Below are 14,366 nucleotides of genomic sequence, written 5' to 3'. Positions count from 1 at the left end.
TGCATGTGACCCACTGTTGTCCCTGGAGTGACTCAGGCGTCCTGGAACCCCATTCCCAAGGGGACACCCCGCTGCCCACGGTCACTTCTCACAGACATGGCGGAAACAGACTGTCTCCACAGACTGGCCTCCCTGGCCAGGCAGGGCTCCTGGGGGCAGCCCATCAGGGTCTTGGCCTCACATCCTAACCTCCAGAGGGCCTAAAGGACCGGAGGAGGGGGTGGGGAGCTCTTCTCAAAGAGCCTTTGTGGGAGCGGCTGGGGGGGCTGCTGGGGGACCCCGCCCTGCATGACTCACGCCTCATTGCTGGGCAGTGACTCACGCCCAGGCCCCCCTCTGCCCGCCTGCAGCAGGTGCTGCCAGCTCCGGCTTCGGGATGGGGGCCTCTGCAGCCGCGTCCGTGCCACCCTACGGCAGGCCTGTGACCCACACCCATTTCCATGGGCACCCGCCCTACGCTGACCTCCTTGCCCTCCAGAGAGGGCTCAGACCACCGAGAAAACTTCCTACACTCCTTCCATTCCTTGGAAGGGGGGCAGACCCCCCGGGACTGAGATGTGCCAGCCGCTGTCTCCCTATTGATGCCTGGATCCTCAAACCACTCGCGAGGGAGAGAATTCTTGCCACATCCTTTTAAGGTGGGGAAACTGAGGCTCCACGAGATTATGGAGTTTGCCCAGAGACACAGGAGATCAAACCGAGTCGGGGATACCACAGCGGCTGGCCTGGAGTGTAACTGGGTAATGATGCCAGCTGCCTTGTGCACCCCTGGTGGGTTACTGCATCCTGCAACGTCGCCTCCACTTTACCGATGAGCAAACTGAGGCAAGGAGCGCGTCAGTCACAGACCAACAGTGAGAAGCTGGGTCGGAATTCGAACCGAACCCGAGAGCTGGGGCCTTGCTCCGCCGCTTCCCCATGGGCCGCGGGCACCCACTTGGGGGCTGGGACGCCCCCGCCGCCGGGCCACTCCAGCCGCGGGGGCCGGCAGAAGCCGGGCCGCCCGCCAGGCTGCCGGGCTGGATGCCCGGCCGCATCACGCCGCGGTGAGTCACCGCGCGCGCCGGCCCCGCCCCCCGCGCTAACAAACAGCAAGTTGCCGGGCAACCGCCCCCGGGGGCCCGCCCCGTCCGCACGCGAGAAGCGGGTTCGAGCCTCCTGCCGGGTGGAAGCCGTGCGGGGCTCAGGGACCTGTGGCCTTACCGAGATTAAGGACTCCGATCAGGCCTGCAGTCCTGGTGGGCGCACACAGGAGGGCTCAGGAGACTGCTGTGGTTCCGTGGGGGTCGGGGGACAGAGGGTGCATCGCCCAAGGCCGGTGCGGGGTCAGGGGATGGTACCGTGCACTCGCGGTGGAGTGAAAGGAGCCCTGAGGAGCTGGGACGGAGCTGTGGCCAAGGGGTCGGAACCATTTTTGTAGAGGGACTTAGGGTACCTGCCTGGGGTTAGGGGATCAGGAGGACTAGTAGTGGGAGATTTTGGCTTCTCCTCATCTTCTCCGCGCCTCCTCCCCTCTAAAGGAGTTAACACTTAATGAATACACTGTGTTCCAGGCTGGTCTACACACGTGTACCTATGTATATTACCTAACTTAATGTTCACAATTGCCATCTGACAGTTCACACGTATTATTCCCACTTTACAGATGGGGAAACTAAGGCTCAGAGGCAAAATTCTTTGCCAGAGGATGGGGAGCTCCAAGTTTGAATCCAAGCAGGGTGTCGTGGGCTCCCATGCCTCTCTCAGCCAGGTGCAGGCGGAGCCATCCGGGCCGCGATCCTACCTGGGAGAACCGGAGCAGAGGTATGAGGCCAAGTCCACCCCGAAGGTTAAGTGGGACATGCAAGGGTGTGGTGGGGCTTGTCCACAAGACAGCTGAATGTCTTCCCCTCCAGATGCTGTACCAGGCTCCCTCCCGGACTGCCAGGCTATCTGAGGGCAGGGAGAAAGTTCCCAGAAGCCAGTTATCACTCCGCTCTGGTTCCCCAGGACCTCACCAAGCTGCCCACTGGACCCCTAATGGGTGGGGAACAGAGCAGGCACCAGCACTAGAGCAGGTGGGGTGCACATGTGCCTCTCCCGACCCTCTCACCTCCACTGGGAAGTGACCATCTGTCTGGAAAGGGATCCCCTCTGCATCATTTAAGAAATATATATATATATATATATATAATATATATCGGGGGTGCCTGGGTGGCTCAGTGGGTTAAGCCTCTGCCTTCGGCTCAGGTGGTGATCTCAGGGTCCTGGGATGGAGCCCCGCATCGCATCACATCGGGCTCTCTGCACAGTGGGGAACCTGTTTCCTCCTCTCTCTCTCTCTCTGCCTGCCTCTCTGCCTACTTGTGATCTCTGTCTGGCAAATAAATAAAATCTTAAAAAAAAAAAAAAAGAAATTACATATATATTTTTTACTCAAACGATTGAATAAATTGCTCACATGGTTAAGTGGAGTACAAAAGAGTATCCGGGGTTCCTGGAGAGCCTAAAGTCAGAGGGTCATGGAGGGAGGTAAGGAAGGCTTCCAGGAGCAGGTAATGCCCTAGGATCTCCAGGAAGCTCCGGAGCAGGCAGGTGAGTGTGAATGGCTGGGGAGAAGTGGTGATCTGACAAGCAGGGACTGTCCTCAGAAGAGGTGGGGATCACGGAGGAACTTTCTGTTCGGGATGGTAGAGGGAAAATGTGATTTTATTGTCTCCGGAGAAGGGGTGAAAGGGGTAAGGCCAGAAGCAAGGAGACCCGGGAGGTGTCTGTCGGGAGTGCTTTCAGACCAGAGATGATGGTGGTTGCCAGATGCAGCAAATAAAAATACAGGAGACCCACTTAAATTTGATTTTCAGGTGTAGAACAAGTAAACCACTTTTTATTTTTTTTTATTTTTTTTTTTAAAGATTTTATTTATTTATTTGAGAGAGAGACAGTGAGAGAGAACATGAGAGGCGAGAAGGTCAGAGGGAGAAGCAGACTCCCCGTGGAGCTGGGAGCCCGATGCGGGACTCGATCCCCGGACTCCAGGACCGTGACCTGAGCCGAAGGCAGTTGCTCAACCAACTGAGCCACCCAGGCGCCCTGTAAACCACTTTTTAAGTATAGTATGTCCCAAGTATTGTGTGGGACTAAAAAATGATTATCTGAAAATCCAAATTTAAGAGGGTGTCTTGTGTTTTATCTGGTGGGAGTACTCCAAGGTCTCAAGTCCCCTATTCTCCGCCTCTCCAGGGATGGGGAAAAGATAATAGTTAACAATATTGCGCCAACGCACTTTGAGGGGAACACTATCGTCCCATTTTACAGATGGGTAAACTGAGGCCCAGAGAGCTTTTGGTAACCCCTCTGTATAATGAGTGACCCTGGCCTGGAAGCGAGGCTTGTTGGTTGCAGTCCACCAGCGGGTTAAGACTGGCACACCCCCTCCTCCACAGAGTGGGGGACGGGGCCCGGACACTAAGGTTCCCTCGGTTTCTCGTGGCCCGAAGGCAACAGAATCCTCGGTCCCCTCCCGCAGCCTGGGATCTGTGCCACCCGCCGCCCCTTGCGCCCCTCCTCCCAGGACACCGAGGCAGTGGGAAGGACGGGAGGCGGCCTCTGGGGGGCTCCTCTCTATGGCGGCGGCTCGGCCTCGTCCTCCTCCAGGCGGGCAGGATCCGCCGTCCGCGCCCGCCGGCAGGGGGAGGGGGAGGGTTATTTTTACCTCCCTCCAGGCAGCCGGGGCGACAGGAAGTGAGCGCGCGGCCCGCCAGATGTGGGGAGCCAGGCAGCTGGGAGCAGCCACAGCTGGACTGGCGGCCGGCCGGGGTCGGGGCGGGGGGGGGGGCGTGGGGAGGCGGGGTGTGCGGAGGGCGGATCCCAGGCGTCGGGTCCCCCTTTGTTCCCCGCCGCCCTAGCCTGGCGTCCGAGGTACCCCCTCACCCCCATCCCCAGCTTCTCCGGGTGGTGGCCTCGCTGTCCCCAATCTGTGCCCCGGTGCCCTCGGTGTTCTAGGGTCCCGGGCAGGAGAGGCGGGGGGAAACTGCTCCCCGCCGTGGGGACCCCCGGGTCCCAGCGGAGTGAGGGGTGGGAGGGGGAGACGGCCCCTCGTCGGCCCCGCCCGCCACCGCCATTGTTTACCCGTCGGCTGCCTCCTAGGAAACTTAACCCGCCCGCGGTAATTTTATTTGGGAACTTCGGCCAGTTGCCATAGCAACCCCCAGTGACGTCAGAGGGGCTGGGGCCCGAAATCCCCGGGAAAGGGGGGGATGGGATTATGGGGGAGACCCTCAGGAGGGCCCCTCTTTAACCCTGCGCCTGCCAGGCCCCAGTCCGAGGGGAGAGGACAGCCAGATGGGACACCTCTTGGGCGCCCCCATTCTGGCGCGGCGCCAAGTGAGGGTGGCAGGCCAGGCCCTGATGTCATCTGGTGCTGGGTGGGTGGTGAGTCAGTACTCCGGTGGGGGCTGGGCCAGGCCTGGGGGCTATTCCTGTCTGACTCACCCCTCCAGGGCCCCGGAGCAACACCCAGACCCTGCCCTAGGGATTTCAGGCGCCAGGCTGGGGGGAGGGGGTCCCCACAGGTCTCCAGAGAAGCAGAGGCCTCTGCTTCTCTGAACTCTAGGTGGGTAGGCCAGGGCTTTCCTGGTGCTCCCACACGGGTGGGAGGCGCAGTGTGGAAGGGTGAGCGGCGGCGAATCGGGGACGCCTCATACTGTCCTTCTCCGGAGCCCCAGTGGGGGGACAGGTGGTGGGATCCTGGGTCACTCCTGTCACCAGGGCGATGGGAGGCAGGGACCCTGACTGGCAAGGAGGAGCGCGCGCGCGCGTCAGGGGGGCTGGGCTGGGAGGAGCCACGCTAACCACAGTGACGTGGGACTTCCTCGGCAGGGCCTGTTTGATGTCTCTGTGTGCTGCGTTGCCATGGGGCCCGGCAGGCAGCCCTACGTGTGAGCTGGGGTGACCTACGGGGCGGCTGGTTCTATCAGGGTCCCTTGACCCAGCGCCCCCCATCCCAGGCCTACAGGAGTCCCTAGACCAGGTAGGGCTCTGCACACACCCTTACCCAACTTTCACCCCACCCCAGGCCCTGGGCCCCGAGAGTTCTCATCTCCTCTCAGAGCCTTGTGACTACTGCGAACTGTACATTTTCGAGATGAAGAAACTGAGGTTCAGAGAGGTACGATCATTTGGCCAAAGATATTCAGCTAGAAAGTCAGGGAACAAGCATTTGAAAGTCAGTTCTTCTTCCACTCCGCTCCCCTCCTCTCTCCAGCACACTGGTCTCCTCATTGTCTCTCAAATCCCCCAGCATGTTCCTGCCTCAGGACCTTTGCACTGGCCGTTCCCTCCACCTTGGACTTTTCCTCCAGATGTCTGCAAGGCACCTCCTTCACCTCCTACAAGTCTTTGTTCAAATGTCACCTCCACCTCATGCAGCCTGTCCTGACCTGGTCCCCACCGGCTCCGTCGTCCTCTCCTTTCCCCCCTTCTGTCCTCCCTTAGCACCTAGCACCCAACATGCAGTGTATCTTTACGCCTATCTGTTTCTGTGTGTGTTTATTTCCTTTACAGATGTTAGCGCCATGACGGCAAAGATTTTTTTCTGGCTTGTTCTCTGCGGTGTCCCCCAGTGCCCAGAACAGTGCAGTGCCTGGCACCCAGCAGGCACTCAATGAATGTTTGAAGAATAAACAAATGGGCGTGTGTGAGTGTGTGTGTGTGTGCGCGCGTGTGTGATCACTGTCCCACTTGACCACTTAACCTGGCCTCACCCGGGCCCTGTCCCCCTACCCCTCCCTATCATGACAAAGGATCAGCTGGCCGGTTTGGAGAGCTCCTATCCCTGTTGGCTGCTGTCCCTGGGTAAATTGGCCAGCCCAGGACGAGGGCATGTGGGGCAAACGTCGGGGGATCCTGAGGGAGGCTGGTGGCACTGGGAGGTCCCTCCAAACTTGTGCTGAGGGATGCTTAGTGAGCTGGGATGATTTGAGCCATGGGCAGGTAATGTTTTATACAAGGCCACGGCACAGATATCCCTGGAGGACAGCATGGAGGAGGCATTTCTCTTAAATGTGTGCCCAACCGGATTACTAACGGAAGAAGGATGGCTCTGGATGGGAGGCTTTGTCTTGAGGTCCGAAGGAAGCATTCTGGAGGGGCAGCGTGGAGGGGGTGCCCTGTTGTAATTTGGTCACTTTCTATTTAGGCAATGAGAAGCCTGTGTGTGTGTCTCCACAGGGAGACCCTGGACCCTGAGAACTCCATTCCTCTGTTTGTAGCTGCTCAGGAGGCCATGTGGCAAGTGCCCCACCCCTCTCTCGGCCCCACCCTGAGTCGGGGAATTTTGTGCCACCCCAAATCTTCCCCCAGGGCCCCACAGGCTGCTCTGCCCCCTCCTGCCCCAACCTGCCAGATCCTGCAGCTTGGGCCAGCCTGCCCCTTGGGCCCCACAGAGAAGAAAGACCCAGGAACCCCCCAGGCTGGGTCCCATGGGATGGTAGCTGGGTGTGGCTTCTACCCGCCTCTCCCCATTCCCACTAAGATCCAAGGTGGGAGCTTGCTGAGCTGAACGGAGGAAATGGAGGATTTTGGAGGAATTCTGGGGTGCGACGTGACCCAGAGGCCTCCAACCAGCCCCTCTGATCCCCTGCCTGGGCCTGCTGCTGGGTTCCCCACACCCTAGCATTCCTCTCACTGCTCAGGAGGAGGGTGGTGAAGAATCTGACCCCCAGCACCGATTACATGACTTCAGAAATGTTGGGAGTGGGTGTCAAAAAACACTCCCCCAAAGCAATGCCCACACAGATCAGCGAAGGTTCCTTTGGCTCCAGAACCCGACCCGCTGTGGTGGTGGTGGCAGCGGTGGTCTGGCGGCCATCGGCTCCTGTCCTATCTTGTAGAGGGCAAAGTGGCAGGCAAGCATGCTCAAGGAGGCTGTCTTGGCGGCAGAGGGCACCCCGCCCCTCCTTTGCTTAGTTTTGTTCCTGGCCCCCCACCTGGGCACAAGGCCAAGCCCCAAGGCAGGGCCCCGTCCTGGGGAACAATGCAGCCGTGTTTCTCTGGGTGGAGGGGAGGTCGGTGGAGGATGTGGTGGGACAGACGCAGGCAGGGAAGGAGGGAGGGATCCAGGGAGGGACTCTATCCCAGGGATACTCCAGGAGCTGGGGAGTTTCCCAGAGCCCCTGGGTAGGTGGGGGGCAGGGATGCTGGGAGGCCAAAGTGGGGAGGGTACCTTGATCCTGGCACCATCTGAACTCTGGGCCAGAGTCTTCAATGGCAGCAGAGGAGGGTTGGGTGGGATAAGAGGGACTTCCTGGGGTTGAAGAAGGCACTGGGGAAGAACTGGAGGAAGTGTGGGTTGGTGCTTGGCAGGAACCCAGGATACCCAGGCCCATTGGCAGGAACCCAGGATACCCAGGCCCATGCCCTTCCAGGGAAGGGTACACAGTAGCCGAATGTACTGGGTCAGGCGCCTTGCCTCCCACCCTCCATGTCCCTTGTCCCTTGTCCCTGCCCATGGCCTCCTGGGTTTCTCTTCCTGCAGGGGCAGGACTTTGCCAAGAAGGGTGTTGGGGTGCGAGGGGGGATTAGGACCCCTGCTTCTGTCCTGCCTCCCGCAGGAAGAACCTTCGCTTAAAATCTGGGGCTGCTTCCAGAGTCCAAGACCGGGAGGGGGAAGCTGGGCTGCGTTTGGGGCCCCAGGTAAGAGTCGGGACAAGGAGGGAGAAAGTTGGGGCTGAGTTGGGGGACCCGAGAGAGAAAGTGGGGGCGGACCGGCTCCGGGGGCACATGACGGCGGCGCCCGCCCCGCCCCGCGCCCGCCCCCTGTCCGGCCGGGGGGGAGGAGACGGGAAGGTTTTAAAAGCGATTCGGCCCCGCGGCGGGCCGGCCAGTGAGTGGGATGGATCGCGGCCGGCGACCGACCCCGGCCCGTCTAGGCCAGCCGTCCGCCCACGTCTCTGCCGCCGGGCCCCGGGCGGCGGCCCGAGCCCCGAGTGCCGGCTCCCCTCCCCCGCGGGTGAGTCGGGGAGGGAACCGGGAGGGAGGCGGCGGCGCCGCGGCGGCGGCGGCAACTTTTCCGCGCCGGACTCGTGGGCGGAGTGGGGGTGCGCCCGGCGGGTCCCAGCCTTTCGCGAGGGGGAGGGCGCCGCTCCGCCGCCGGTGGTTGGGGGGCTGCGGGGATCGTGCATCTGGCGGCGGCGGCGGCGGCGGCAGAGTCCTGGGGCGCCCCCTACGGAGCGGGGGAAGGGCGGCCCAACCTTTACCCGCTCCGCGGGAGCCCAGTGGGGACCCCTAGCCACTCCCCCCCACCGGAGACCCATGAGACCCATGAGAGCGTGTTGGGGAGGGCGGGTCCCCCAGACACTGGGGCAGGTCAAGGTGGGCAGGGATTCAGCGGCAGGGTGGGAAGGGGGAGGGCACATGCCTGGTTTGGGGTTAGAAGGGATGCATATAGGGTGCCTGGGCTCCTGGGGGGCCTATCAGGCCTTTGGTGGGATGGGGTGGAGGAGTGTGTAGGGGTCTCCCAGAGTTCCCTGGATGGCGGGTCACAGTCAAGTTCTCGACATGTCAGCCAATGAGTGGAGCGGAGGCCTTCCATTGAGGAGATGGGGTGGGGGCCCAGCATTGTAGCCCCAGCTTGGTGGAGACTGGGGGACCCTTCTCCTCGCTCCTGGCTCCTCCTGGCCCAGGGTTTGGGAGAGTCCTGGAGGGCTGACTCCCCGACCCTGTGTAGCCGCAGTCCTCATGTCCTTGGGCTCCGGGAGGGTGGAAGGGCCCCAACTAAAACCTGAACCTTGCATTCTAGCCCCTCACTGACCTCTGATCCCAGCACTGGATTTGACTGCCACCAAAGCCCCCGGCCTTACACTGACTTGCCTATCCAGCCCAGCCAGGCCGAGCCAGACCCTGTGGCCTCCTGAATGCCTTGAAGGTGCAGCTGGCCCTCTTGTCACCTGCCCCCTCCCGCTTCAGCCCTAACCAGCTGCCCGCTCGTGGTGACGGGTGGTATGTGAGGGTAGGGCTGGGATGGGTGCGGGACCCCTGGCACAAAGGGTGTCCTCTGGCAGCCGGAGCTGGAGGGCAGTACCCAACAGGTGCCCCGGCTTAGAGGCGAGGTGCTGTGGGACACACCCTGTCCGCTCGCCCACGCACCCTGCCCAGGCCAGCCCGTGTGCATGTGTTCACATGCCTCCGTCCTGGGAAGGCACGGGCCCTGGGGCCTGCTGCCAGCTCTGTCCTAGCTCCCAGAAGGGCACCCATTGGCCTCTGCCCTTGCAGGATGTCCTTTGGGAGCTCCTTCAAGACCCCAACTGGCCAGCCTTGTCTGTGGGCTTCAGAGGGGGCCCAGAGCCGCCGGCCTGGCCCAGGGCTGGCACGCGGAACACATGCGTGACAGGGTGTGTCCAGGGGGTCAGGCCTATCTGTGCTAGCCCAGCCTCCAAGTTGCCGCAGACCCTTGCTCACTGGAGAGCGACAGTGGCAGCGGATGCTCCAGGGGTCCTCCCGGGAACCCACGTACGCCCCCCCTGCCTGCTGCTAAGAGAAGGCCAGATGTTCTGTGCAGGCTGCCACTGCTGGGCAGATCCCTGTCCCATCTGCAGTCCTAGGGTGACTGGCCCTAGGCTCAGGGTGGGGACAGGGGCTCAGGGTGCCCGGCCTGCTATGGGCCTAGGTGGTGGTGCTTGGATAGACCTTAAGGTGTTTTTCAGAGTGTGCCCTTCACCTTGGGAAGCCAAGTGGAGGGGGGAGGTCTGTTTGCGGTGAACCCTGGGAAGGTCTTAAGAAAACACCTTTCCTACCCCTCACGGCACCGGCTGGCCAGCCCCTTCCCACTTAGATACATTTTCTGCCTGGAGCCGTCCTGACTTTTCCTTAGATTTACTGCCTGACCTTGGGCCTGACTCCGAATTCCTGTGGGCCTCGGTTTCTCCATCTGTAAATGGGGAGCGTTGGAAAGCAAGCAGAGAGAAGCGTGCTTCCCCTCCCAGTGGCAGGCCCTTGCCTTCAGATCCTTTGTGGGGTGCTCTGGCCCCCTTCTCTCCTGCCTTCGGGTGTCCCGGATGGACACGGAGGTGTGTCTGCAGAAGGCTGGTCACCTGGGAAGGAAGACGCGGAGGGCAGTGGGCGTGGGCGTGTGGGAATCCTTGGGCAGAGAAGGACGCCGCCATGCTGGGTACGGCTGAGTCACGCTCCAGCGGCGCCTTGCCCCAGGGTGCTGGAGCTGGCGCCACCCTGGGTGTGGTCACTGAGCTGTGGCCCTGGGCAGAGAAGGACTGGGTGGTCTGGGATGGGGGGCCTGAGTGGTAAGCAGCCAGGAAGCTGACTTCTGAGCCTCTAAGACCCTTGGCCTTCCCCTGGCCTGGGTCTGGCATCACCATCCAGAACTGTGGTCACCACACCCTTAGAGTGCTTTGAGGATCCTGGGGGCGCTGAGCCTTGGGCCTGGGAATTTGGGGGGACGGGACCCAGAAGCCAGTGATTTGCCTTGAGGCCAGTGGTCCCCCGAAATGTAGCCCGGGGCTGGGCCGTGGACCTGTGAGGACAAGGCAAGGGGTGAACATGACAGAAGGGTGTGCCCCTCAGTTAAGGGCTCTCAGTGTGGATGTCAGGGGGCCCCTGGGAATTCTGTGACTGACCCTAGGGGGATTAAAGTTGAAGGCAGGGGTTGGAGTTTGGTGGGGCTGGGCGCAGTGGGGCCTGGGATATGACTTGCATGGCTCCCCTATTTATAACAAGTGATTCAGTGCTCACTTACTCACCCCTTCCTGGGACTGCCCCCTCCCCCCAGCCCTGGGTGGGCAGCGGGGGCCCACCCACTTGCCACTCTCCTGCCCTCCACCACCCAGGTGCCAGCCTCCCAGGGCTGCCCATCGGGCGGGTTGTCATGGTCGCTGTGCTGGGACCGGGGTAATGGATGGGGGGCTGGTGGTCAGGCGGCACTTGGCTGGGCAGCCCAGGTTGGCGGCTGGCTCGGGGCCCGGCCCAGGGAGCCTCTGCGGAGAGTCTAGGCCCATTAGGCAAAGCGTTAGTGACAGGCTGGGAGGGCGGGCGGTGGCGGGCAGGGCGGGGCCTGTAGCCCTTGGTATTTTCCGATCCCAGCTGCTCCGAGAGGGTGGAAAGTATTTGGGGACCAGGCTTGGGGGCGGCGGTGGTGGCGCCCCCGGCGGAAGCTGCCCCTGATTCATTCTTGGAGCACGGGGTTGGGGGGGTGGGAGCAGGCCTGCCTGCTCTCCTCCTGCCTCCACGCCCTGTCTGCGGCCCATTCTCTGGCACACACACGTACATGCATACATGCGTAAGTCCGTGTGGCCTGGGGCCTGCTTTGCTCCCTCTGGCCGGCCCAGGGGCCCATCTTCTCCCCACACCTCTAGCTGCCAAGAGCTTGGCCTTGCTGGGACACTGTCTCCCGTGAGCCCAAGAGGCACACATGGGTAATGGAGGTCCTGGGCACCTGCGTGGCCGTGCCCCATCCATGAGAGACCCAGGCCTTTTGTGCCTTTGGGAATGGGGAGTGGCCTTGGCCCCGGCCCGGGGCTCCGTGCAGGGGAAACCCCACAGGAAACGGGCCTGGCCAAATGGCCGCCCTTCCCGTTCTCGTCCCTGGGACATGAATGTGCTGTCTCACTTCCGGAGGCGGCCCAGGGAGGCCGGCCGCCCTGCAGGGCCTTGTCTGTTCCCGGTTGGTGCCCCCAGACCCTGAGGGGACAGGGTTGGGCAGGGGCCTGCTAGGAAAGCAGGTGGCTGGGGTCTGTGTGTGCGTGGAAGGGATGGGGCCGGGAACAGAGCGGGACATCTCTGTCCACCTGTCTCCCAGCGGCGCGCGCCTGGTGCCCACCTCTGGGCACCAGAGTCCCACCCGTATCCGGAGTCCTCATTTCCACCGTCTTTTGTGTTTCTGCCTGATGATGACAGCACAGCCCCATCCTAGCTACACGTGTCACTTCTGAGATCTTTACCACGACATCATCCCTGCTTTGCGGACAGGGAAGGGGAGGCCCAGAGAGTGAATTTCTAGGAGTCATCTAGCTACAGAGCTACAGAGCTGAGGTTCAGATCTGCCCAGACTGGCTCCAGAGTTGGGGATGTCCTAGCCACAGGGCTCTTGCCATTAAGGAGATCTCCATTTACTGAACATAAGGCGGCTTCACAGGCTTGTGACTGTGCAGCTCAGAGGGTCTCACCTGCTCAGAACGACCCGAGGCTTGGATTAATGATCTGCTGTCAGCGTCTTGACATTCTTAACTTGTGAAGAAGGAGCCCCATGATTTCATTTTGCACTGATTCCTGAAATTTCTGGAAGGTGGTCCTGGTGCTGGGTACTTGCTGAATGACATACACACTCTTGGTGAAACCTCCCTGTGCTGTGCAATTGGGGCCTTTGGCTTTGTTTTACAGATGGGGAAACTGAGGCCTGGAAGGCGTTTGGGAAAGTGCTAAGTGGGTACTTGCACTTTGAGCCTGGGTCTGGTGCGCTTGGGGATGTGTGTGCCCAAGGCGAGAGCTGGACACCCACCGCCGGCATCCGCTCTGGTGGGGTGTGGGCTGAGGCCTGGCCACTGAGGAGACGGGGCCACGGGGCGGGGGGGGGGGCAGGCCCTGGTGGTTTCCTCCTGCCCTTCAGGCTTCTAGGAAGTGGCGCCAGCTGGGGTGAGATCACTTCCTCACCCGCCTGCCTGCCACCCCCTCGACTTCCTCTCTTCATGGCCCCATTTAGCCCGCCCAGGGCTTGCTGGTGGTGGTGGGGGGACGGGATAAGGGGGGGGACCTGGCTCTGGGAGTCCCTGCAGCCTCCTTGGGATCCTCCAGGATCCCTTTGGGCCTTTCTCCCTCTGGGACTGTGGGCATGGCTGCGGCGGGGGTGCCCGGCCTCGTGGTACAGCTTTCCCTTCGGCTGCTGCTGCGTGCGGGGAGAAGGGCTTCCCTCAGTGGGCAGCAGCCGGTGGGGCCCTGGGGGACAGCCGTCTTCAAATCTCATTACCTCCTTTGCTCTCTCTCTCTCTCCCCCAGGTGTCAGTCGCTGGCCCCACCCGGTGCCCCCCCACCCCTGTGCCACGGCCGGCTGGGGTTCCTGGGGATGGGATTTGCTGCCTGTCTCAAATCACATTGCCAGGGATTTCCAACCGACCCTGAGCCCTGCCTCTGGGGCTGCCGCCACCGCCACTGCTGAGGACCGGACTGGGGCTGGGTGGCAGAGAGGCTCCTGCTGTCCATGTCTGGCCTGGGGAGCAGGGCTTAGCTGCTTGTGAGCAGAGTCCACAGCAAGTCGTGTTCACAGTGGCTAAGTTCCGCCCCCCGGGACCCCGCCTCCTCTGGCTCTGCCTCTGCGCCTGCCTGTCCCGCTGGCTGTCCGGGCCTCCCTGGGCTCTGCCTCCCGTGCCTACTGAGCTGAAACACAGTTGATTTGTGCAGACTGGCTCAGTTCAGCAGGAACAGGAGTCAAGCCCCCTTGGAGTCTGTGGCGCCTGCCTTCCTCGGGTGGACTGATGCCTGTGGGGGGGTGGGGGAGACCCAGACCTATGTCTGGGGGAGGGACTTGGGGAGGGAGGTAGCCTGGAATGGGCTAGGTGGACCCAGCTGTCTGTTGCCCCCCCCCCCAGCTCTATACTTGGGGAGGGCCTCCCCCCTGCATAATCATACCTACAGCTGGCCTGCACTCCTGGGGAGGTTGGCCCTTCCACGAATAAAGGAAAAGTTGTGTCTGCACCCCTCCCCCCCAACAACACTCCCAGCCTGGAGCCTTTCTCTCCCAAGCCTGGTGGGGCATGGGCCAGGCCTGTACCTTCCCGGCAGCCAGTTGTTACTCAAGAGGAAGCTGCCTTGGGCCCCCAGACCGTTAAATGCCAACTCCAGCTTCCGGAACCAGGCTGGCCTGACCTGAGTGTGCCTGGCTCCTTCTCACAGAACCCTGCAGCTTCCAAACTCGGAGGGAGGAGCCGTGACACCCTCCTGGCACGAGGGGAGGGGAGGGGAGCAAGGTGCCTGTGAACCCAGAAAGGACATAACTGGGACTTTTCAGTCCTCTGGTGGTGCCAGGGTGTGTAAGAGTGGAGGAGACTGTCCAGAATCAGATGGGATGGGGCTCTTTTTGGAGTGAGACTGGGGAACCAGAGAGAAGCCCCCTAAGGTGTCAGGCCTGGCCTGGGGTTCGTGTCCCACCCTGGGTAGGGGCAGGGTCTGTGTTGTGTGTGGTTCCTGTTGTCCAGCTAAATAAAAGCTGCCCCCTGCCTCATTCCTGAAGGTCTGATAGTTTGTGTTTGGGGCTTACTCCTTCTTTCCATCCCTGCAGTTTGACTTTTTGGGTGGGGAGGGTTGGAATTTGGGTGGGGAGGGTTGGTGGCCCCCCGCACCCTGAGCTCCTGACCTCCCAGATCTCCATTCCTGTCCCAGCTGTTCCG

At 61.7% G+C, this 14,366-nt stretch overlaps 3 long non-coding RNA genes across 7 annotated transcripts; all 3 read left to right on the top strand.

Moving 5' to 3' along the window:
• Positions 1 to 322: 322 nt before the first annotated feature.
• On the top strand, positions 323 to 2,396 carry LOC131823623 (uncharacterized). Of its 3 annotated transcripts, none has more exons than XR_009350617.1 (3): positions 323 to 1,046; positions 1,646 to 1,803; positions 1,896 to 2,396. It is a non-coding gene; the product is annotated as an uncharacterized LOC131823623 (long non-coding RNA). The 3 variants fall into 3 exon arrangements; XR_009350619.1 differs by having other exon boundaries at positions 324 to 740; XR_009350618.1 differs by lacking the exon at positions 323 to 1,046 and adding an exon at positions 1,054 to 1,238.
• Positions 2,397 to 3,756: 1,360 nt separating this feature from the next.
• LOC131823616 (uncharacterized) lies at positions 3,757 to 5,507 on the top strand. 3 transcript variants are annotated; one of them, XR_009350616.1, is made up of 3 exons: positions 3,757 to 4,403; positions 4,858 to 5,008; positions 5,279 to 5,507. It is a non-coding gene; the product is annotated as an uncharacterized LOC131823616 (long non-coding RNA). The 3 variants fall into 3 exon arrangements; XR_009350614.1 differs by having other exon boundaries at positions 3,758 to 4,410; XR_009350615.1 differs by having other exon boundaries at positions 3,763 to 4,144.
• A 2,319-nt stretch (positions 5,508 to 7,826) lies between these two features.
• LOC131823615 (uncharacterized) lies at positions 7,827 to 14,200 on the top strand. The gene is made up of 2 exons (XR_009350613.1): positions 7,827 to 7,987; positions 12,979 to 14,200. It is a non-coding gene; the product is annotated as an uncharacterized LOC131823615 (long non-coding RNA).
• The last annotated feature ends 166 nt before the right edge of the window (positions 14,201 to 14,366 follow it).

This window comes from Mustela lutreola, chromosome 2, assembly GCF_030435805.1.
Source record: "Mustela lutreola isolate mMusLut2 chromosome 2, mMusLut2.pri, whole genome shotgun sequence".
NCBI classification, from domain to species: domain Eukaryota; kingdom Metazoa; phylum Chordata; class Mammalia; order Carnivora; family Mustelidae; genus Mustela; species Mustela lutreola.
This window is presented reverse-complemented; position numbering and strand designations above follow the sequence as displayed.